Source organism: Dipodomys merriami, unplaced genomic scaffold (genome assembly GCF_024711535.1).
Source record: "Dipodomys merriami isolate MVZ:Mamm:240054 unplaced genomic scaffold, mDipMer1.0.p SCAF_15, whole genome shotgun sequence".
NCBI classification, from domain to species: domain Eukaryota; kingdom Metazoa; phylum Chordata; class Mammalia; order Rodentia; family Heteromyidae; genus Dipodomys; species Dipodomys merriami.
The window spans coordinates 30,485,830-30,509,078 of NW_027202826.1; positions in this window are offsets into that span (position 1 = coordinate 30,485,830).

Consider the following 23,249-nt stretch of genomic DNA (forward strand, 5'->3'; position numbering starts at 1 on the left):
TGTGACTTGACAGTGATTGGTTCCTCTTCCTCCTTGCCATGCCACCTGCCCTGTTTGGCTTTCAAAAGGGCTGCTCTCTGTTAATAAATGAGTTTTCGACCTGCTGGATTTGGCTCTCCACTGTGTCTGATTATCTCCAGGGCTGAGGGAGGCTGGGGAATGGGCGAGCACGGCACTTACCTTTCCTCGGACCCCTTCCATCTTTTGTGTGATGGAAGAAGACCCAACATCTGGGGCCCAACGTGGGGCCCGAAAGGAAAAGATACAGGCCGAGGCTAAGCGGTCTCTCGGGGTAAGTGAAACCCTAAATATGGGTAATGCTATATCACAGAAGAAGGAGGAGAAGGCAACATGAGGCATACAAGGAGTACAGGAGAACTTGGGAAGTGAGAAGGAAAAAAAGGAAAAATTGATCGAGAACTCACTGAAACGTGCACAATGGAAGTCAAAACGAGGGTAAAAGATACCCCTTCTGACCCAGCTGATACTGATGGTCCTAGGCCCCCTCCCTATTCCCCCAATTGGAGGGGAGGTACGGAGCCCTACGAGACCTTCGAGAGGGACTTGCAAGACCCAGACCCCTACCAACCTTCCATGGAGGGTCCAAGGGCCAGAAAGTAACCTACTCGGAGACCTCCTCTGGAAAGAAGGACCACTCCAGAGCCCCGACTCTAGGCCACAGGATTCGCTTCCCCAAGCATATCCGGTCAACCTGGCACCAGGGGCTAACAGGCCCTTGGAATAGTATCCATGGAAGCTAAGGATCTTAAAGAGCTCCACAAGGTGGTGGCAGAGGATGGCCTGAACTCTCCCTGGGCCCAGACCCTATTATAAGACATTGCCTATCACCCATGTGTCCCTAAGGACTGGATGGATGTGGCCAAAGCCATTCTTACTAGTTCTCAGTTTATTAAATAGTGTGCTTTCTTTAAGGAGGAATGCAGAATGGGAGCTGAGAGTAACCGGCAGGCTCAACCCGCAATATCTATTACTTATGCCATGTTAGCAGGAACGGGGGAAGCCTTACTCCACCGGTGTCCAACAGGCCGCAATACCTGGCCCGTACTGTCACCAGGTGAGGCAGGCAGGACTTGTTGCGTGGTACAAACTAGATAATGGGCCCACTGAGTCACCCATGACAGGAGTGAGGCAAAAACCGGGAGAGCCTCTACCTGATTTCATAGACCGAGTCCAACAGAGCATTCACTGCAAGCTGCCCTCAGGGAACCTCCGAGATCAGTTTGTAAAGCTGCTGGTCTGGGAAGGGATGAATACAGACCACCACATGGCCTGCTGGGGGATTGAGAGAGAGTTCCCTGGGCAGATGGGTGGTGGCCTCCCAGGATGTGGGAACACAACAGCACCAGTCCCAATCACTAGCTTTAGCTTTACAGGCTCAGGCATCTACAATGACTGAGGCTATTACTCAGGCGCTGGTAGCCCAGGGCCAAGGAACCCCAAGACTACCGGGGAGAGGGACTTGTTTTTAATGGGGGGAGGAGGGGCACTTTAAGAGGGACTGTTTACAACAATCTCCTGCCAATAGGACTGAGGGCAAACAGCCCCCTACACCCTGCCCCAGGGGCATGGAGGGATACAAGTTTGATTTAGATGGGAAGTCTTTAAACTTGGGGAGGGGCAACCTCCAGCCCCATTAACTGAAGGAGGAACCCTCTCTGCTGTGAGGCCCAGGCAGCCTCGTGGCAGGGTGACCCAGGTCCATTGGACCATCCCCCTGGTGGATGGACTCCGCCCTAAAATGAGTATTCTCATAGGCGGAAAGAGGTTTCACTGCTTAATTGACACTGGGGCAGACCGAACCATACTCAGGGAGGAGGAAGTGCCCTTGGACTGGAAGCTTGCACCTGGGCCCCCGATATTGGGGATAGGGGGCAACTCCCAGTCCAAAGAGACGGTTGCCCTTATGACATGGACTAGCCCAGATAGAGAACAAGGAAAGATACACCCTTTAGTGGCAAAGAACCTCACTGCCAATTTACTAGGGCAAGACATGCTAAGACAAATGGATGCCTTGGTCACTACAGACCATCGAGCATCCTATGATGACATCCTGGATGGGGAAGAAGCACAGAGGGAGTTAAGGAGAGGGATTTTTTTAACTTCCATAATTACAGAGAAGAACATAGGGGACCCGCACGGGGGCACCCCCAATCCAAAAGGCCACTGCCCCCCGAGTACCTCCCATTAGGTGGAAGCCAGGAAGCCCAATCTGGGTGGAGCCGTGGCCATTGACCAAACCTAAACTTGAAGCCCTCCACCTTCTGGTGGAGGAACAGATAAACCTTGGGCATATTTGCCCTTCCATAAGTCCTTGGAACACACCCGTATTTGTTATTCAAAAAGCCTCTGGGGCTTTGCCTATGCTCCAAGACCTACATAAGGTAAATGAAAGGATGGAGCTAGTAGGAACGCCCCTAAGAGGTATGCCCTGGACTCCTGCTATACCTTCAGAATATACCTTGGTTGTGATTGATATTAAAGATTGTATTTTTTTCTATCTCTCTGCATCCAGATGACTCCGAGAAGTTTGCTTTCTCTATACCTTCTCTTAATTTTTCCCAGGCTGATCTGAGGATTGAATGGACAATGCTGCCACAGGATATGGCCAATAGTCCGGCCTTCTGCCAACAATACTTGGCCACAATTTTAGGGCCTTGATGGGTTCAGATACCTCCCTTGCCTATGCCTACATGGATGATATAATTCTGGGGCACCAAGATCCAAGCTGCCTGGAGGGCCTTCTGGCCCAGGTTCTCGCCAAAATTCAAAAGGTAGCTCCTTTTAAGGTGCTCGGGACCCCCCTTACCTTGACACAGGCCAGCCCCCTTAAGCCTTTGCTGGATATCCCAGCCTCTCTGACCTTAACCCAACTTCAGAGTCTTTTAGGGGAAATCAATTGGCTGTTGTCATGGGTTTCTGTCCCTAAAGATAGTCTTGTGCCCTTATTTGCCCTGCTAAAAGACAGGATGTCACAAGAAGTTATTACAATTACAATATAAGGAAATGCTGGCCGTAATTATGGCCCTTCAGGACATTCAAAAACCCTTTAATTTGGATTCTGATAGCCAATAAAACAAAAAAGGGGGAATTAGCCCCCATATACAGTTACAGATAGCTTTGTTTACCATTAACATCTTAACTTTTTCAAAAGGGGCAACTGAATCCAGATTTCAGAAGCACTGGGGACAACTAAACCCTAAGCCCCAAGTGAAAGTCAGGTGGAAGGACCCCCTGACACAACAATGGAGAGGACATGACCCCCTAGTTAATATGGGCAGGGGACTTGGATATGTTTTCCCCATAGGGGAGTCCGCTCCCATTTGGATCCCTGCCAGGAACCTTAAGTTTTTACCCCTTTCCTCTATACAGGAGGATGCTCAAGAATAAGCTAACCAACAAGGAAAGAAAAACGGCCATGGCCAAGGCTTGTGTTTTAAAGACAAAAGCTAGAAAGACAATTACTAACCATCCCCAAGGGCAACCAGCCCTTGAGAAGCTCTTGTTCTCTAACAATTGCAGATGGCAATACTCCAGCTGTTGGCTGCCTTGACTCCCAATCCTGGGAATGGCCCTATGGAATCTGCATCAACCTCAACAGGTTACCTGGGCAGTGATCAACGCTGGCAATGCAGAAATCATCAGTAGCACCACAAGAGAAGCTGTCCCTTCGACCTGGTGGCCTGACCTTCATTTTGATCCCCATGCTATGGACTGTTTAATATTTTTTAGGAGTTAATTATTTTAATGTTACCTGCTTTAATTGTTCTTTTGCTAAATGCTTGTGTAGCGGCATTGAATCCATACTTATTGTTAAACAACCACCTTTTGTTATGCTTCCAGTTTAGATCTTGTCCAACTGATGTTTATTACTGTGCTAGGTGGGGATGTGAGGTAACTGGGATGGGCTCTTAGATCATGCACAAGGGCCCTCCCTATCCTAGTCTGGCGAATCTCGACTCCCAGACTTGCCTCGAACCCCCTGCATAGCCAATGCTATCCTTACCAATGTAATCCTGTTAAAACAACTTTTACAGAGGAGGGAAAAGGATAACTAACTGGGAGGTAGGTCTGCCATTAAAACAAATCTTGATCAATATTACCCCTTCCACTGTTCTCCCTCCTCTCTCCCAACTCCTTCCCTCAATTTTTCTAGTTGCATTTTCACCTATGTATATATTTAATTGAATGTTATGACTGGTTTTGTTCATCATTCCTCTCTCTATTCATCCCTTCTCCCTCCCCCATTTTATTTTGCTAATCCTGGGTCTTGAATTCAGGGCCTGGGTGCTATCCCTAAGTCTCTTTGTTCTTTTTTGGTATTTTTTTTATTGTAAAGACAATGTACAGAGGGGTTACAGTTACATAAGTAAGGTAATGAGTACATTTCTTATCAAACATTGTTTCTCCCTCCTTTGTTTTTCCCCCTACAATCCCTTCCCTCCTCATCTCCCTAATTCCCTCCACCCTCTTCCCCCAGACTTGCCTGGAACCCCCTGTGTAGCCAATGCTATCCTTACCAATGTAATCCTATTAAAACAACTTTTATAGAGGAGGGAAAAGGATAACTAACTGGGAGGTGGGTCTGCCATTAAAACAAAAAAAAGGGGGAGTCTGTGGATTTGGCTCCCCGCTGTGTCTGAATATCTCCTGGCCTGAGGGAGGCTGGGGAAGGGGCAACCTTCCTCAGACCCGGTCTGTCTTTTGTGGGACGGACAAAGACCCAACAGAGTTCTACTTTCAGAACCAGCACAAACACACACACACACACACACACACACACACACACACACACATACACACACACACACACACACACACAGACATACCACACATGTAAATATATCAACTGGCTTTCAATGAAGACATTAAATTTCTATTTTATATTTACCGGAATATATTTCTATGTCTCTCATCTAACTATGTCTCTCATCTACATTTCTATATTTGTATATTCATTTTTATTACAAAAAATACTTGTCTGACTTTGAGGGTATTGAACTGGGCAGTATAGTTTAAATTACCCAAGTCTTATAAAGACATAGTTTTCCAGGATCCAGTGGCTCATGTCTTTAATCCTACCTACTCAGGAAGCTGAGATCTGAGGATCATGGTTCAAAGCCACCCCAGCAGGAAAATCCATGAGACACTTATCTCTAATATAATACTCAAAAACCCAAAAACATCACCATGGCTCAAGTAGTAGAGCACTAGCTTTGATAAAAGCAGCTCAGGGACTGAACCCAGGCCCAGATTTTAAACACTAGGATTGTCAAAAGAAAAAAAAGAAAAAAACAGAATCTCTCTTTTTCTCTCACTGTCTCTTTGTCTGTCTCTCTCTGTCTCTGTGTCTCTGGTCCCTGTGTCTGTCTCCTTCTCTTCCCTCTCTCGATCTCTGGTTTCTTGTACCTATCTCCCCATAGATCTCCTGAGAAAGAACTCAGAAATATGTTCACAGTTGCAGGCAAGGTTCTCACATACCTATCTTTAAATCACTACCCATGGATTGAGGAATATTCAGAACCAGAAGCAAATCAATTCCAGGATCCTCCTCCAGCCAATTGGCCAATACATAGTCACAATGGGACCATGCAGACCAAATGCATGCCTCACCTTGTGTAGTCAGAAAACTACATTGCCAGGCTTCACTCTGAAACCCATCTTCCTGCCTCATTCTCTACAACTAGAACTCTCTATTCTTTCTTTGACCTCCCAGCAGCAGATACATATGTTGCTTGGGTATTTTTGAAAATCATTGCTTCTTTTTCTCCAAAACTCTACTCCCCTCATTTATAAATTTGATTTAAATTCATGAGACTAAATTTCCTGTACCATCTATACAGATCAATTTAGAAGAATGAAGCCCTGTCATTTCTGGTAAGGTGCACAGCAGTGTGTAAAGTGAAATGTACCACACACGAAATGACAATCATCACACATTCTCTCATAGGCAGATGCTAGAGTTTATTTGAAAATGTATCTTAAGTGTTAAAGATATAATGGAAAGTGGGTGTCTAAAAAGGAAGGTGATACTTGGTCTGTGGGAGGTTGTATGCATGTATGAAAATATCCCAGTCATTTACAATCATTTGTCCAATAAATCTATTATTTAAAAAATGTAAAAACTAAGATGTCTCTGGAGACCACAGACTGCATGGTTTTGGTTTTTGTTTTGACAGCTTTACTGAAATCTTAAGAAACTGAGAGACTTGAATGTCTGGCTTCTACTCACTTCTTCAGGATTTTCACAGCTCTGGTGCTTCTTTTGACTTCTCCAATCCAGCAAGGTTGTTTTGTTTGCATATGTGCTTTTCTTGAGACATAGTAACTCTATCCATGACTCTGCACAGTACAGAGCTTCTCCAATATCTACACCCTACAGGAAGCATAGGTCCCAGGATTGTGAGCGCCTGGTGAGTGGGAATGAGGGCTTTGCACCTGGCTGGATGAAGATGGTTTGAGTTGCTTTATTTGCAGGAAGCCAAAGTGGAGGCAACACAAAAGTCCTAGGATGGGCAAAAGGTTAAACTAACTATTGGTTGTTCTTGAAGAAAATTATCCATGAATGAAATTTGCATGAAGAAAACTACTCAAATGTGGAGAAGAAGTTTTAGAATAATAAGCATGTGACCAAAGTACATTATACAAGTGCATGTAAACCTCAGAATGAGACCATTTTCAGCATTGAAAAAGCTAATTTAAAAATTAGTTGTGGCAGTGTCTCTCTGAGTTATATAAGCTTAAGTAGTCAAGGGAGCCTGATTTGAGGATCATGATGTGAAGTGGGCTGGGCTGTAAATCTAAGAGGCTCTGATCTACAAAAAGTAGCCTCCCCCCCCAAAAAAAGAGATTGAAGTGGAGCTGTGGATCAAGTGGTGAGAGTGCTACCCTTAAGCAAAAGAAGGTCATGAACATCACTGTGGCCATGAGTCCAAGTCAAAGGAGTTGTAAAAAGAAAATAAAGAAAGCCAGCAGGAAAGAAGCAAAGAGAAACACACAGAGTATAATAGAGGAGTGCCAAGGGAAAAAACACAGAAAGTAAAAAGACAGACAGAAATATATAATGTACAAAAGTAAGCAAAAGAAAGGAAAGAAGGAAGGTAGGAAGGAAGGAAGGAAAGAAGGAATAATGTATTAAATGATATTACTAAATTGCTTCAAAGAAATGAACTGATAAATGCCTTCAATAATAAGTATGAGTATTCCCTTAAGAAAATGAAAGAAAAATGTAAAAATGAATTCTCTTGTATGGTCCAGATCATACAACAGTTTACAAAAGATAAGACTATAGAGCATAGATCAGAAGAGCATGGACTAGGGGTTGTAATAGTGGGAGGTGTGGAGAGGTGGTGGGTGTGTCTGTGAAGAGGAAATAACCAGTGTGTCTCCAGTGGAATCACCCTGGCATCTGCTGTGTCTGCATGGAGGATCTGCTGCTTTGGTGTGGGTTTGGTTTCACCCAAGAGGATTCCTGATAAAAGCTTGGTCCCAGAGTCAGTGGGGAGAGATTTTGGGGTCTTTAGGAAGGAGAATATGTGGAAATATCATCCACTGACAAGGAAGCTGCTCTCTGAATGAGAGAAATCTCTGGAGCTCTGGTTAGTTCTCTGGAGAGGATTGCATTACAAGAGCAACACCTGTCCTGCCCACTCTGCCTAGCACAGGCTGGCTCAGCACAGGCTCTCTCCACAGTGCTCTTGGTCTCTGAGACATGAGCCAGTCCAGGCCCCTGACCACAGGCCTAGTTTCAGAATACCATGATTTGGGACATTCTTCCTTCATGATTTTGAATTAAACAGCTATTCTGTGTTAAATATCCAGGCCCAGGCATACTTAGCGCACTGAAATTTCAATGAATATTCTGAGCTACGATGCAGGGCTATATTAAAGGGAAACACAAAATTATATGTAGTATGTGTATCAGTTCTAACAATTGCAAACATGTATTGGATTAGATTAGGAAGTTGAAAAGAGCTAATAAGAAAGGAAGAAGATATTTCAGCCTGGAAGTTATCAATTAAACCTCTTTTCTTTTTCTTTGTTAAATATCCAGGCCTTAGGCCTATTTAGAGCACTGAAATTTCAGTGAATATTCTGGGTTATGATTCAGGGCTATATCAAAGAAAATGCAAAAATGTATATAGTAGGTGTATTTGTTCTGATAATCACAAACATATATGTGTATGTGTTTGTATTATTAAGTTGAAAAGAGCCAATCAGGAAATACAAGGATATGTTAGGTTGGCAGTTATGGCATGAGCCTTAGATCCATGACATCACAGAATGAGGAACCACCAGCGCTCAGATTCCAGGCAGTTGACTGCGGTCTCTGTTGGATTTGCAGCTATGTCTGCTGTCTAGAGCCATGCAATGGACAAATACAAGTGTTCACTGCAATCCCCACACTCACCATGTGCGGATTCCCTGCACAAGGTAGTCTGTGAAAATACTGGTCTTGAGGTTCCTGTAGAGGGCGGCGCTGGAACGTGTTCTGTCTTCCTTCTCCTGACCTTGTGCACTGACTCTGACCTTCAACACTGTTCATAAAAAGTGGCCCCTGCTGACACTGTTCAGAGCTTGGGGTGAAGCCCGTTGTCCTCACATTCTCAGAGGAGATGGGAGAGAAAGGGCATGGGAGACAGTGTGCAGGAGACTTGCCCAAACCTCAGCCAGTGAGCAGAGGTGTCCATTTATTGATGTAGTGACCATTACTACAGAGCCACAGCTCTACTGACAAGAGAGTGCAGCCAACAAACCTAAGCACTTCCTCACATTTAGGAATTCTTAATGGTTTCACATATTTTGTGATGTTCTTTCTCAATTTTCTCTTCCTCCAATATTAGATATTGATTAGGTGGGAATAATCATCCAAGCAGTGTTAGTGTGTTAGTAGAAAAGCAATTTGGAATTATTTCTTTTTTTATTGTGAAAATACTGTACATTACATGGGCAAGAAGTACAAGTCGTTATGTCGAAAATGAACTTTATTACTTTGGAATTATTTCTTTGTGGATATTCATATTATGTTATAAAACACTTCTCATGTTTGCAGTGATGTTTGGTCAGTTTGCTGTGGTCATCTGCTTAGCCTTGCCCTAACATTTCTCCTGGCTCACTGCTCCCTTGCCAGATTCTTTTCCTTTCCTGGTACAGTTGCATTAGCTTCCTGCCTTGTTCTTTTCTCCATTTCTTAGAGAAGAAAAGGTCCAAGATCTGTTTCTATATCTGTCCTCCTTGTATCTTAAAAAGTGATAGAGCTTTTTTGTTTGCTTTAAAATCCAAAGCACAAAGTCCCCTGGGTATCAGTAATACAGTCAGGTTGGGATTGAGAAGACCACCTGTGGCAATGTGTTCCCATCCATTTGGCATAAAACTCTGGGACATATGTTTACACTGACTGTGTGTGGTGTTGGTGTGCAGCAGGAATGCCATCTTCCTGAGGAGGATGCTCAGCAGGACACACCTGTGTCCCTGGAGGACAACGACAGAACCCTGCTCATCCACAGCCCAGTGCAAATGAGAAGAGGCTGGAGGAGGAAGAAGCGGCACCTCTTCCTCTTCAGTAATGTGTTGCTGGTGTCTAATACCAAGTACGTATGGACTGCATGCTCTCCTGCAAAGCATGCAATGCTTTTCACTCAGCAAGGACTTTATATAACCCTTAACTTAAGGCAACTTAGAATTTTTATTCATTTCTTTTCATAAAAGTTTAGATTCCTTGCTGATTTCTCAAGACCATAGTGATGACTGAAGAAAGCAACATGGCCTTGTGGTCCATCCCCCGTCTCTCCCAGCACAAAGGGTTTGAGGCAGGAGGATACAGAGTTAGAGCCTAGGCTAGACAACATACAAAGGCCCTATCTAAAAAAAAATATTTAACAAACAAAGAAATAATGATGTGACAGTTTTTATCTGATTTAAATTTGACAAAAGTAGATTACTTCAATTTAGCTGAATGACACTTCCCAACATGTAAGTATCCACCAAAGAACCCCAGGACCGCATACTCACAACTGTAATCCCAGCTACTCAGGAGTCTGAAACTTGAGGAGTGTGAGTCAAATCCAGTCTGGCATGGATGTACATACATTTACCCTCCAAAAATGCAGAAGCAGGGATAGGACTCCAGTGATAGCGGGTTCGCCTTCATAAACAAAGGTCAGATATAGTAATGAGACCCTGAGTTCAAACGCATTCACTGCTAAAAAGAAGTAATAAAGTAAGAGTGATGGTGTGTAATTCTCTTTTCAGATATACGAAATGCTTTAAGATAAAAGATACAATTCCACTGCATATCCTGTCTATGGCTGAATGTGGGGACAGAGCAGCAAACGGTGATGGGTGTTCCAGAAAATCCTTTGTCTTGAGTTGGCCCCAGGAGAAATACAAGCTCACTTTCTGGTAAGACTGACAACTATGCTCTGTGAATATTGTAGTTATGCTATGAGAAAGCCATGCGCAAAGTTTCCAGAAACGATGGAAAATATAACTTACTTTCATCTAAAATTTATTACAAGAAACAATGTTGCAATTTGATTGTCTTCTAGGCTGATCTGCAACTTTTGATCTTCATAATGACCTTTTATACACACACCTCCAGACACTTTTAGATTCCAATATATTCAAATGGCTCAGTATTGAAGTGGTTGTGACCAGTGATTTTGAATGGGTTTACAGAATCTTCTTGGGGGAGAGTGGATGTTGACTGTGGAAGACCAGGTGTTACCTATATAATACATCACATTAATAGAATTCATTCAGCTAAGTGTTAGAGAATCCTGAAAGTATGTTTCAAAAATTAATTTTTCACTCCTTGTAATTCCTTATAGAGAAAGTTTTTAATTCCAAATATATATATATATTTATATGTATGTATATACACATGTATCATCATTAGCAAAGAACTTCAATTACTCTGTAGCATTCTAGCATATTGTTTCTTTGTAAGTAGAGTGTGTCATATCTGATGTATGGGTAATCTGAAAGAAGGTTTACTGTTAAACTGCAAGTTAGTTTTTCTAGCACACATACCTAGGCCTGCATGAAGACAGAGAATGTAGATAGGTTTAAAGCTGTAGATTCACCAAGAAGGTGTAAATTGTTTCATCCATTGTGTCAAACTGCACCCCTCATTTCCAGCTGTTTTATACATCTGTTTGTACTGAATGCATGCTGTTCAACTTTCCTCATGGCCAAGACCTCACACATTCTCAGAAGTTTGAGACACAGAAGGAAAATAGTTCCAAAATTGTCCACTTATTAATTCTTTGATGAATTTGTCTTGAAAAACGATCGAAAATGGTTGGGAAGCTGGAATTGTGTGTGTTGACCTCTGCAGGTCTTCTCCAAGGCATATTTGTCTGAAGGCTCTCAGTTCTTATTGCTTAGTGCAACTAAAGGATACAGAAGCTGGTGAAATTAGGAAATAGAAGAGGGGTTCCTACAAACTAATCTTTAAGTAACAATTAAAATTAAGTCATCACAAATTGTATGAGTTCTAAAGCTGCTGCACTGTCCAGCCTCCTTGGTCTTTGGCAGATGACTATTATGAGCATTCTTCAACATGGCTTCAGGAAATAGACATTATGTGTATATATGTAGGCAGGTTAGGGGCCATCGAAGATGGGTGCCTCTCTCTTGATGAAGCATGTTACAGGACAGCATAGAATTGTTCAGTAGAGGAGCTATTAATGAAGGAATTAAAAAATATGCAGACATGGCAAAAATCTGATGGTTCATAAAGAGAAACAATATTGGATTGACACACGCCCCAATACTTCTATTCCTGGTTTTCACAAATGTAAATACATACACATACACAGTATAACTTCACCCCAAATGAAAGCAATAATATTTTTAGTGATGTGGTTTGTAACACCTAGAAAATACTTGGAAAGTAAAACTTTAGTGTGTTTCTAAAGCCAATGTGTGCCAGGTTATAAAAAGTTATAAGGGGTGAGTAAGAGGTCCATGCTTGCTTTCAATCCCTTCAGAGGAGAGAAATATAACAAGAGAAGCTGATGGTACAAAGCACAGTAAGTAGCAATCTTAGCATTCATCATTAAAGACTTAGTGTGATGGGTAATAAAAAGTAAGCTTCCTAGGAAATAACACAGCATATTACAGTCCTGAAATTTCTATGAGGAAATGAAACCTTGCAACTTTGCAATATTTGAAAATTTTCTTCCAAATTTTATCCTGTCTTGCTGGATTAAAAATATTCTGTCAAAATGACCAATTTCTTCCATAGGGTTTAATTTGCAAAACATTTTCATAGTTGACTAGCATATTTGCTCTGTCTGGTGTTTATCACTGTGGACGGAAGGCATTGTGAGACTGGCCTATGATCAGGTGGCTTGCATCACACGTTAGAAAATAAGTTTCTCCATATCAGTCCAAGTTCTTTTCCACCTTAAAGTCTAATTCACATCACAGTCAGATCACCAGGAAAAGGTAGAGTCCATCAAACCCCAGTTATGAGTAGGTTCTTATTCCACTCACATTCACATTGATACTCCTGGACTGCCAGTCTCTTTAAGGATAGAATTAAAATCATAGCATGAATGTGAAGTGTTGTATAATATTTTCTCTCTTTTTAAATCACAGTTCTTCAGAGCTAAAAGAAAAATGGTGCTCTTTACTTCAAAGGTATTTTCCAATGTTCATACTTATTTTTTATTTGTTAGTGAATGAATACCAGTCTGCAAACAGTGTCCCCAATCGATTCTCCCCATATTAACTGAAATTATGTGGCCTGTCTACACTTATAAATATAATGCACTTTTTACTCATAAGAAAATTTAGTTTTAAGCCCTAAGGTCTCCTGGGCTACAGCTGATTGACATGAGTGAATATTTTCTACAATATATGTAGGTGACCTGACACTATTGCCCTGGCTACTCAGGAGATTGAGACCTGAGGATTGCAGTTTCAAACTAGCCCAGACATGAAAGATTGTTGAGACTCTTATCTTCAAGAAATTCCCAATAAAGTGAAAGTGGAAATATGTGTCAAGTGATAGTTTGATGGCCTTGAGCTAAAAAGCTCAGAGTCAATATTCAGGCCCAAGTTTCAAGCTCCACAACTGGCAATATGTGTAAGAGTGTGTGTGTGTGTGTGTGTGTGTGTGTGTGTGTGTATAAATATATACATATATATGTATAAGCATACTTACACATATAGACATATATATAAACACACACACATATATATACCCATATACCTATATAATTACATATACAAATACATTTCTCTAAACAATTGTGTTTGTATTGCTACACAGGAAGTTATTGGTCCTCCCCTTCCCAGAGTAATTTTTTAAAAATAATGGACCTCCTTCCCAGATGTCATTTCCTTGGAATATCGCTTGCATTCTGGATCTCATGCTTTTTTCTGTCAAATAATATCCTATAATTCATACTACTAGCTAATTCCTTGTGTTTTTTGCATTATTATCCAATATCTCAGATATAGCAACATTCAAAAACAGAAGGAACTTCAGAAGTACATTCCATTGCAGACCTTTGCCAATGATTTCCAGAAGGCTGGCTCTGTAAGTGTTTTTAAGAATAAACAGGGAGTATCCTGCTGATCTCTTAGGCAGGATGGAGTCTGGATAGTCCTTGTAGGAAAGTACAGACTTGCCTCTGCCTGATCCATTTCAATGCTGAGGGTGTTTAGATATAGAATTTGCTAGGTCAGCTTGGCAATAGTGACTCACGCCTGTAATTCTAGCTACTCAGGATGCTAGATCTGAAGACTGTGGTTCAAAGCCAGCCCAGGCTAGAAAGTCTACAAATTTCAGAGCTCCAATACTCTACCCACAGAAAGCCAGAAGTGGTGCTGTGGCATAAGTGGAGAGTGATAGCCTTGGGCAAAATAAATTATAGACAGAGACTAGCCCCAGCGTTCCAGCCCTAGTCTTATCAAAAAATGAAAAAGAAAAATGAATTTGGTAGGTCTCCTTTGCTCTTTCATTTCACCCAGCTCACTGCTCCCTTACTAGGCCCTCTCTTGCTCTCCTCTAACAGTAGACTGAGCTTCTGGCCTATTCCTTTGCCCACCCTTAACGTGGCGAAGGTCTAGGGCTCTGTTTCTATATCTGCCTGCAACCATTTTAAGAATGACCTACTTTTCTGCTTGCTTTTGAGCCACAAAGTGCCTTGCATGTTAGTTCCCAAGTGTCAGTTGAGGAAATGTTGCATTGTGCACCACTAAAGTTGGGCATAAAGCTGTATCCCATGCTGGAGCACTGACTGTGCTGTGGTGTTGCTGCGCAGCAGGAGAGCCATCATCCTGAGCAGAAAAGTCAGGAGGACAGACCTTTGTCCCTGGAGAAGCCCTGCAGAACCCTGCTCATCCACACCCCGGTGCAGATGCAAAAAGGATGCAAGAGGAAGAAGCAGCACCTCTTCCTGTTCACTGACTTATTACTTGTGTCTAATGCCAAGTACGTATGGACCGCTCACTGTCACACCAGCACAAAAAGATTTACACTAGCAAATGGCATTTAGATAGTCTTAGCATTTAGATCACAGTGCTTTGTCAATTGTGCATTCAAAGGATCAGATTCCTTGTTTATTTCTCCCGTGTTCATGAAGGTCCTATGTTGTGTAACTGTTGAGAATGCAGTCACCACCAGGCATGCTCTCCATCCTGTAGTCCCAGCACATAGACTTAGATGGGGATACCAGAGGTAGGGTCCAGGCTACACTATATATAAAGGCCATGACACAAACCCAAATAAAACAACATGATTGAGAATGTGATAGATCATCTTGTATCAGGAGTTTAAAATTATAAAACAGAAGAGAAGAGTTTGGGAGAGTAGGTGTTAACATGCCACACTTAAGAAGTAAACTAAGAGAGATGGTGTTTGTTGCCCTTTTTAGGTATAAGAAATGCTTTAAGATTAAAACTGTGGTCCCAACTGCGTGCCCTGTGGATGGCTGACTGTGGGGACAACTTGGACAAGGGTGGTCATCACTCCAGAAAGTCCCTTCTTTTGGGCTGGCCCCTGGAGAACTTCAAGGCCACCTTCGAGTAAGACTGACCACTGTACCCTGAAAGCTGGAGAGAAATAGCAAAGGCGTTATTCTTCATTAATCACTTAGCCATATCAGCTATCACTACTAATGACTGTTTCAGTAACCTTGAGCTTTGTTCCTACTAATGTAATGTAAGTTTTCTAATTTCAAATATAACAATAGAGTTCAGGAAATTCTCTTAGGAAGTAAAACATTCCAATCTTTTTCATTTTCCCTGTTTTTTTTTCCTTGCAACTGCATAACATTTATTTCTGGATCGAGAAAATGCCATCTAAATGCCATATTTCCTCTGGATATCTTGATCTGAATGACTATTGTTCAAGTGTTGGAAGAGCACACCCAGCTCTATCAGTTTTATCAAAGGGGAAATAGAAAGTACACTGGCCTATGGTCAGGTGGCTTGCATTACTTGGTGGCAGTGATTCCATCGAAATCCATTTCTCTCCTACAGCAGTTTGCCTTACATCACAGTAAGATCACCTTTATAAGCCCAAGTCCATCAAACCCCAATTAAGAGCAGCGTCAATTCTGTGTTTGCTTGGAGACCAATGACTTGATAGTACTTTTACCTTTAATGACTTGTAAAGATCTTGTATATGAGATATAGTTTAACATTGGCTATCATTTTAATTTGCAGTTCTTGTGAACAAAAGGAAAAATGGATCTGTTTCCTGCAAAGATATTAAGAAAGTGTTTATATTTAATTATTACGTCATTTGTGAACGAATACATGAAAACCAATGTCTTAAATTCTTTCTGCCCCATTTCCATGGAAGTTATTTACCCTGGGTGCAATTCTAAATCACACAGTCTTTATTTTTAAAGACATTTGGATTATCCACCCTAAATTTCCCTTCACTTCAATGATGAACTTCAGCTAACATTTTCTGAAAGTATATACAGGTCATCCTGCACATGTGGCTTAATCCTGTAATCCCATCCTACTCAGGAGGCTGAGATAAGAGGACTGAAGCCAGTCTGTGTAGGATAGTTGAAAGCCTCTTATTTCCACTTAACTTAAAAGCCAGAAGTGGAGCTGTGGCTCCAGTGTGAGAGTCAGAGACTAGAACAGAGCAACCGTACACAGACTCTGGGAGGAAGTCCCAGGTTTGGTGCCATCCATATTCCATGCTCCATTGAGCTAGCTCAAAGCCACTGTTCCTTTCAGTTGCCTAAGCAGGCATCAGCTCTCCCATCTACATGGTGAAGTTTGAAACATTTATTCTGAAGCCTTCCCAAATGTCACATTCCTGGACACTCTTCTCTTTGAAATTCTATTTTCCAACAATGTTATTACATTGATGAAAACATATGTTGAGGATCCTGGAAATACAGATCAGAAAAATATTAACAAGACTGATTTAAAAAAATATGTTACCAGCTAATAATTGTGCTACTTTGGGTTGAATGAATCAGGTATATCAACCTTGAAAAAGAGAAAGAAGATGAGAACAGCATTCCTCTGCAGATCTGCATCAATGAGGTCAAGAACAATCACTTTGTAAGTGTTGTGTAGAATAAAGAGGAATTTCTAGTTACTTGCTCAGGCGGGAAAGGTGGGAGATTTTATAATTTATCAATGGTAAGGGAACTTTTAGGAACAAGGGGAGGAAAAGAATAGGAAAAGAAGATACTGAGCGATGAGCTTGATTCACTTATGTCATATTTACAAATATAAACATGATAGCAATGAGTCTTAGTGTCAGTACAAGATGTTCTTAACAATTATCTTCCATTTGAAACAATTTAATTTTCTGCTCATTATTTCATAGCTTCCTGTCTTTAAAAATCCATTTCTAATATTCATGTCTGAAACTTTCTTAGGGTTATTATTTATTATTATTATTATTATATTATTATTCTATTTTGTAATCATTGTATTAAAAATTGACATAAAACTTTTTGGAAAATAGAATACCTATTGCCTGAAAGGGGCTCATGCCTGTAATCATGGCCACTCAAAAGCTTAAAATCTGCGGATTGTAGTGTGAGAAGGAAAGACCTTGAAACACTTACCTCCAAATGACTAGTGAAAAAAGCTTGAAGTGGAGCTGTGGCTCAAGTGGCAGATGTTAGACTTGAATGACAATGCTCAGGTACAGAGCCCTGATCCTGGGTTTTAGCCCCATGAGCTACAAAAACTAAGTCCATTTTATTTACTTATGATTTTATACTAAGAAAGCACGAGCAGCCAGCCCTGGTGGCTCACACCTCCTGTCATCCTAGGTACTCAGGAGGCTGAGATCTGAGATTGCAGTTGGAAGCCAGCCCTGGCAGAAAAGTCCCCATGAGATTATTTATCTCCAACTAACCCCTCAAAATCCAGAAGTATAGCTGCGGGCTTAAAGTGCTAGAGCATTAGGCATGAGCAGAAAGATCTCAGAGACAGAGTCCAGGACATGAATTCAGGCCCCATATCCAACATTAACAAAAGCAAAAGAAAAAACACAAAAGAAAGCTCATTTAAAAGGTTGTATTCTCATGTCAACATGCATGACTTTCATTTATAAAATACATGTTTACCTTACAGTATGAAACTTTATTCACTTACTTTAGTTAACATGTATAAATTTAGAAGAAATATTCATATTTAATACACACAAATTATCAGTTTTATTGTAAAGAAGGTCATTTTTTTAAAATACGGTTTTCATTGTAAAAACAGTGGTACAGAGGGATAACAGTTACATGATTAACATAATGAGTACATTCCTATGAAGCATGGTTACCTCCTCCTTTGTTCTTCCCCTTCCAACCCTTCCCTCCCCACCTCTCCAACTCCTCCCTCCCACCCCCCAGAAGTTGTAAAGTTCATTTTTAACATAGTGTCTTGTACATCTCATTGTTACAATGGGTATCTCTTTTTTTTTAATTATTATTTTTTTGTGAACACACTGTACAGAGGGGTTACAATTACATGGGCAGGTTAATACATACATTTCTTATGAAGCATTGCAGCCTCCTCCTTTGTTTACCCTTCACATCCCTTCCCAGCCTCCCCCTGCCCAATCCCCACCGCCTCCCCCCCCCCCCCCCGCACCAACTTTGTAAAGCTCTTTTTCCACATGACAACTTGTACTTCTCATTGTTGCAACAGGTCCACCGGTATCCTTAAATGACTTGTTTTTCCACATCTCCTCCACAACTTATACTGACATCAAATATAGTGAAAGCAGGGGTTATACTGTGGGGGAGGGACATACAAAGCAACAAAGAGATAATCTTATAAATGCATTAGAAAAAAAGCATGAAAGAAAAAAAAACATTAAAATACAGATCTAAGGGTTCATTTTCCTAACATCACATTATCTGACCTTTTCATGGGTATCTCTTTTTAAGCATTTTGTTTTATCTCTTCCCCTCTCCAAATTAGAAAATTGTATACATAAGATACAGAGCACCATAATCAAATAAAGTGAAAATGGGATATATCATGGGGGAAGAATATACAAAAGAAATAAAAAAATCACATAGTACATTATAAGTATGTTAAAAACAATAATAAGAAAGAAAAAACCACTTATGTCCCTGCCTAGGGATTCATTTCATTTAGCATCATCTTATATGTTCATATGTACATAGCTTTTGACCTTTTCGGCCTGTCTTAGAAATATACTAGTTATTGAAAATAAGGGAAAGAAACCATGGGACCTATGTTTGTTTGGACCTGGATTACTTCACTTAATATAATTTCTTCCAAGTCTTTCCATTTCCTAACAAATGGGGCAATGTCATTCTTTCTGATGGAGGCATAGAATTCCTTAAAGCTACCAGCTTAAAGCACAACTATGTTTATTGCAGCATTATTTACCATAGCTAAGATACGGAGCCAACCCACATGCAACTCCGTAGATGAATGGATCAAGAAAATGTGGTATACATACATACACAATGGAATTCTATGCCTCCATCAGAAAGAATGGCATTGCCACATTTGTTAGGAAATGGAAATAATTGGAAAATTATATTAAGTGAAGTAAGCCAAGCTCAAAGAAACATAGGTCCCATGGTTTCCCTTATTTTCAGTAACTAGTATATGTGTGAGACAAGCAGAAAAGGTCAGATAAGTTGATGTTAGGTGAAATGAGTATTCAAAATTTTTTTCTTTCTTGTGATTATTTCTAACTTAAGATGATTTCTTTGTTGCTTTGTATGTCCCTCCCCCACGGTATAACCCTTGCTTTCATTGTACTTGATTTTGGTATAATTTGTGGAGGGAAAGGGCAAAACCAAGCCTTTAAATAGGGATACAGATGGAGCCATTTCAACGAGATGTACAGTTCATTATGTCAAAAAACGAACTTTACAATTTTGGCCAGGAGTGGGGGTGGGGTGGGATGGAGTGGGAGATGGGAAGGGATGGGAAGGGGAAAGAAAGGAGTAGGCAACAATGCTTGATAAGAAATGTACTCATTACCTTGCCCATGTAATTGTAACCCCTCTGTATGTAATTTTGATACTAAAAAATTAAAAAAAGAAAATGTGATATGTATATATATATGTATATGTATGTATGTATGTATGTATGTATGTATGTATGTATGTATCTATCTATCTATCTATCTATCTATTTATATTTATAATGTTGTTGTTGTTGGTCTTGGGCCTTGAATTCTGAGCCTGTCCCTAGCTCTTCAGGTCAAGGCTAGTGCTCTACCACTTGAGCTACAGCGCCACTTCCAGTGTTTTGGTGGTTTACTGGAGATAAGTTTCGTGGACTTTCCTACCTGGGCTACTTTTGAACCCTGATCCTTAGATCTCAACCTCATAAGTAGCTAGGATAACAGACAGGAGCCACTGGTGCCCGGCTGGAGGTCATTTTTAACAGTCAATCAGTGTAGTCTTCCTGAAATTAGAGTAATTTTCATGTTATTCTTTTAATTATATTTGGAGAGGTTATCATTATTTTCATTTGTTTTTGTGGAATTCATAAACAGAGGAACAATACCAAATATTATACAGACAATACAGATTCTATTGCCCCAATTTTCTTTTTTTTTTTTTTTTAAATTGTATTTTATTTGAGAACATACTGTACAGAGGGGCTACAATTACATGGGCAGGATAATGCATACATTTCTTACCAAGCATTGCAGCCTCCTCCTTTGTTTACCCTTCACTTCCCTTCCCTGCCTCCCCCCTCCCCCCACCCAATTTTACCCCCCTCCCCCCACCCAATTATACCCCCCTCCCCCCCCCACACCGAAATTGTAAAGCTGGTTTTGACATGACATTTTGTACTTCTCATTGTTGCAACAGGTCCACCTGAATCCTTAAACGACTTGTTTGTCCCCATCTCCTCCACATGATATACTGACATCAAATATAGTGAAAGCGGGGGTTACACTGTGGGGGAGGGACATACAAAGCAACAAAGAAATAATCTTATAAATGCATTAGAAACACATGCATGAAAGAAACGAAAACATTAAAATACATATTTAAGGGTTCATTTTCCTAACATCACATTATCTGGCCTTTTCCGCTTGACTCATACCTATACTAGATATTGCAAATAAGGGAAACCATGGGACCTATGCTTCTTTGGGCCTGGCTTACTTCACTTAATATAATTTTTTCCAAACCTTTCCATTTCCTAACAAATGGGGAAATGTCATTCTTTCTGATGGAGGCATAGAATTCCATTGTGTATATATACCACATTTTCTTGATCCATTCATCTACTGAGGGGCATCTGGGTTGGTTCCATATCTTAGCTATGGTAAATAATGCTGCAATAAACATAGTTGTGCTGGTAGCTTTAGTGTGGTCTTGTTTGTAAACATTTGGGTAAATGCCCAAAAGTGGGATTGCTGGATCATAGGGGAGATCTATGTGAAGTCTTTTGAGGAACCTCCATACTGCTTTCCAAAGTGGTTGAACAAGTTTACATTCCCACCAACAATGAAGTAAGGTTCCTTTCTGTCCACATCCCCTCCAGCATCTGTTGTTATTAGAGTTCTTGATTTTTGCTGTTCTAACTGGAGTGAGGTGATATCTCAATGTTGTTTTGATTTGCATTTCTTTTATGGCTAGGGATGTTGAACATTTCTTCATGTGTCTATTGGCCATCCTTCTTTCTTCTTCAGAGAAGCTTCTCTTTAAGTCTTTCGCCCACTTATTTATTGGGCAGTTGTTTCTTTGAGGATTTGTTGTTGGGTGGTTTAATTTTTTGAGTTCCAAGTATATTTTAGATATGAGACCTTTGTCCGTTGTATGGCTAGTAAAGATCTTCTCCCAATCGGTGGGCTTTCTATTGATCTTGCCAGCTATGTCATTTGCCCTGCAGAAGCTCTGCAAGAAACATTTAACCTAAGGTTTTATGTAATTTTTTCCTCTATAATTGTTCTAAACCAGTGTCAGCCTACATGAATACTCCTGAAGAATAATGCATTGTTTAGATCTATAGTGACTTATATTATTAAATTTCACTACTGTGTGTTTATGTACATAGGTAAATGTTCATTATATAAATACACATGTGTCCATATACATACACAAGATAGTATTGAGAGGGGAAAGCTGAAGGACACAACATTAGTAAATGCATGCTAGTAAATGTCTTGAAAATGATTGATCTCTTTCAAGTTCCATATTCATGGCTGGAGGGAAAGGAGGCTGCATGGTTCTCAGTGGAAAATACAGACTTGTCTGTGCCTGACTCACTCCAATAGCAAAAGTGATTAGAGAACAATCTGTTAGGTCAGCTCTACATGATAAAAGTGGGCTTTACTGAGGTCTAAGTTTCCTGAAGTAAAGATTGCAGGTGCATGTCATTTCTCCTGAAGAGCTGAGTATCTGTCTCTCGCTTGATAGTCAGCCTGTGGGAAGGCTCCATATCTATGCTTGTGGGTCCAGGGCAGCTCTGTGGTACCATGTCCTACCTGACAAGGCCCTTATTTGACCTTGCTTCTTGAAAGACATTTTCATTGAATTTTAGGCCTTAATGTTTTTCTCCTCTCAGTATTTTAATGGTTTTTCAGTACCTTTTGTTCTCCATACTCTCTGGTGTTTCTTCAGTTGTCATGCAGCTTTGACCTATGTGCACTTTGTTTCCATGTGTCTGAAATGCTTTCTCCTGGCTTCATGATATACGAATAAATGCAGAAACATTGCTACTCAATGCTTTGTGCACTACCCACGTGTGGCCTTTAAATACCAGAAATGTAATTTGTTGAGAGACTAAGAAAGTAATTGGCAATAACTATACAATGATACTGTTTGAATTCTTAATACATGCCTTTTTTCAAATGTGCTTTATAGCCAATAACTGTAATAGCAAAAAACTCAGATACAGTGAAGGATGTTATCAGCAAGTCACTCTCGACCCTTGGAATAAAAGTAAGTCATCTGTAAGCTCTTTTTAAATTAAAAACCAATTTCCTGATGGGGATGCATAGAGATTCATTTATGTTCACTCATGTATACTGGTGCACTACTATCATTGATTTTTGGATAATGATACAATGATGTCATATTTTCTTCCTTTACTCTAGACTCAACTTTGAGAACCTGAACGCAGCTAGACATGAGAGATGAGTCTGTACTCGGGTTCCTACAATCTCATTCTGAATCTCATGCCAAGTGCAATTGAACACAAGGAAGTTTTTGATATATAATTTTGAGCCTGCTAACACCACATGTTTCTGTTGTATATACAAAGTCTATCTATGATGAACTAGTTTCAGACTCTGCTTAAGAAAGTTTCAGAACAGGGAGGTGTTGCTGATACTTGTAATCCTACCTACTCAGGAAGCTAGCCCATCACTAACCACCCTAAAGCCAAAAGTAGAGCTGTGGCCCCAGTAGTGTACTTCTAGCCTGGAGCACTAAATTTCAAGGAAAGTCTCCCATTCTACATTCCAGACCCAGGACTGGCATTCAAACACAATCATTTCAGGTATTTCTCTGGACTTTGTTTTTGCTTTCTTCTTGCTCATCCTCCCTCTCATTATTACTGGAAAGTCCATGTAAGCACATAATTAGTGGCATCTTTTAACAGAAGACATGCCTGAAACATTCCCATGGATATGAATGGTAAGGATGGCTTTGCATGTGCTACCCTAATGCTCTGGACAGTGCCGATCGGCATCTGCAATGAGCCTGTGGACATGGAGGCTTCTGTGTCTGCCCCAATTTCATCTATTTAAAAAAAAATTGATTGTGTTGCTAGTAGATGTGTGT